Here is a 2285-nt window from a genome sequence, read left to right on the forward strand (position 1 = left end):
GGTAAGGCATTAAACGTCATAAAAATGTCACAGAATGGTAAGGCATGAAATGTAATAAAAACATCATAGTATAATATGGCATAAAACGTCATAAAAACATCATAGTATAATATGGCATAAAACATCATAAAAACATCATAGAATGGTAAGGCATTAAACGTCATAAAAATGTCACAGAATGGTAAGGCATGAAATGTAATAAAAACATCATAGTATAGTAAGGCATAAAACCTCATAAAAACATCATAGTATACTAAGGCATAAAACGTCATAAAAACATCATAGTATAATATGGCATAAAAGCCATAAAAACGTCATAGTATATTATGGCATAAAACGTCATAAAAATGTCAAAGAATGATAAGGCATAAAACGTCATAAAAACATCATAGTATAATATGGCATAAAACGTCATAAAAACATCATAGTATAATATGGCATAAAACGTCATAAAAACATCATAGTATAATATGGCATAAAACGTCATAAAAACATCATAGTATAATATGGCATAAAATGCCCTAAAAAACGTCATAGAATGATAAGGCATAAAATGCCATAGTATAGTAAGGCATAAAACGTCATAAAAACATCATAGTATAATATGGCATAAAATACCATAAAAACGTCATAGATTTGGTAAGGCATAAAATGTTATAAAAACGTCATAGTATAGTAAGGCATAAAACGTCATAAAAACATCATAGTATAATATGGCATAAAATGCCATAAAAACGTCATAGAATGGTAAGGCATAAAACGTTATATAAACGTCATAGTATAGTAAGGCATAAAATGCCATAAAAACGTCATAGTATGGTAAGGCATAAAACGTTATAAAAACGTCATAGTATAGTAAGGCACAAACGTCATAAAAACATCATAGTATAATATGGCATAAAACGTCATAAAAACTTCACAGAATAATAAGGCATAAAATGCCATAAAAAAGTTAGGCATAATACATCATAAAAACGTCATAGTATACTATGGCTTAAAACGTCATAAAAACATCATAGTATAATATGGCATAAAACGTCATAAAAACGTCATAGTATAATAAGGCATAAAACGTTATATAAAACGTCATAGTATAGTAAGGCATAAAAAGGTGAAAAAACGCAATAGTATAGTAAGGCATAAAACATCATAAAAACATCATAGTATAATATGGCATAATACATCATAAAAACATCATAGTATAATATGGCATAAAATGCCATAAAAACGTCATAGAATGATAAGGCATAAAATGTTATATAAACGTCATAGTATAGTAAGGCATAAAATGCCATAAAAACGTCATAGTATAGTAAGGCATAAAATGTCATAAAAATGTCACAGAGTGGTAAGGCATAAAACGTTATAAAAACGTCATAGTATAATACGGCATAAAGCGTCATTAAAACATCATAGTATAATATGGCATAAAATGCCATAAAAACGTCACAGTATAGTAAGGCATAAAACCTCATAAAAACGTCACAGAATAGTAAGGCATAAAACCTCATAAAAACATCATAGTATAGTAAGGCATAAAATGTCATAAAAACGTCATAGTATAGTAAGGCATAAAACATCATAAAAACATCATAGTATAATATGGCATAAAATGCCATAAAAACATCATAGAATGGTAAGGCATTAAACGTCGTAAAAATGTCACAGAATGGTAAGGCATGAAATGTCATAAAAACGTCATAGTATAGTAAGGCATAAAACATCATAAAAACATCATAGTATAGTAAGGCATAAAATGCCAAACGTCATAAAATGATAAGGCATGAAACATCATAAAAACGTCATAGTATACTAAGGCATAAAACATCATAAAAACATCATAGTATAATATGGCATAAAACATCATAAAAACTCTATAGTATAATATGGCATAAAATGCCATAAAAACGTCATAAAATGATAAGGCATGAAATGTCATAAAAACGTCATAGTATACTAAGGCATAAAACGTCATAAAAACATCATAGTATAATATGGCATGAAATGTTATAAAAACATCATAGTATAGTAAGGCACAAAATGTCATAAAAACCTCATAGTATAGTAAGGCATAAAACATCATAAAAACATCATAGATTCTAAGTAACTAGAGACCAAACTTTTATTTTCACTGCACATATATCACACACCCTTGAATATAGAAACGACTCATTGAAATCGATTGAAAAATATAAATGTTATAGAGCTTTTTATCCAGAAAAACTGCAGCTCTTCCGTGTACTCGCGCTTGTTTGCAGGGCAGTCTTGGATCAATATGGCGGCGA

This window comes from Seriola lalandi, unplaced genomic scaffold, assembly GCF_002814215.2.
Source record: "Seriola lalandi dorsalis isolate HSWRI2012SDOR001 ecotype SW California unplaced genomic scaffold, Sedor1 jcf7180002054143, whole genome shotgun sequence".
NCBI classification, from domain to species: Eukaryota; Metazoa; Chordata; class Actinopteri; order Carangiformes; family Carangidae; genus Seriola; species Seriola lalandi.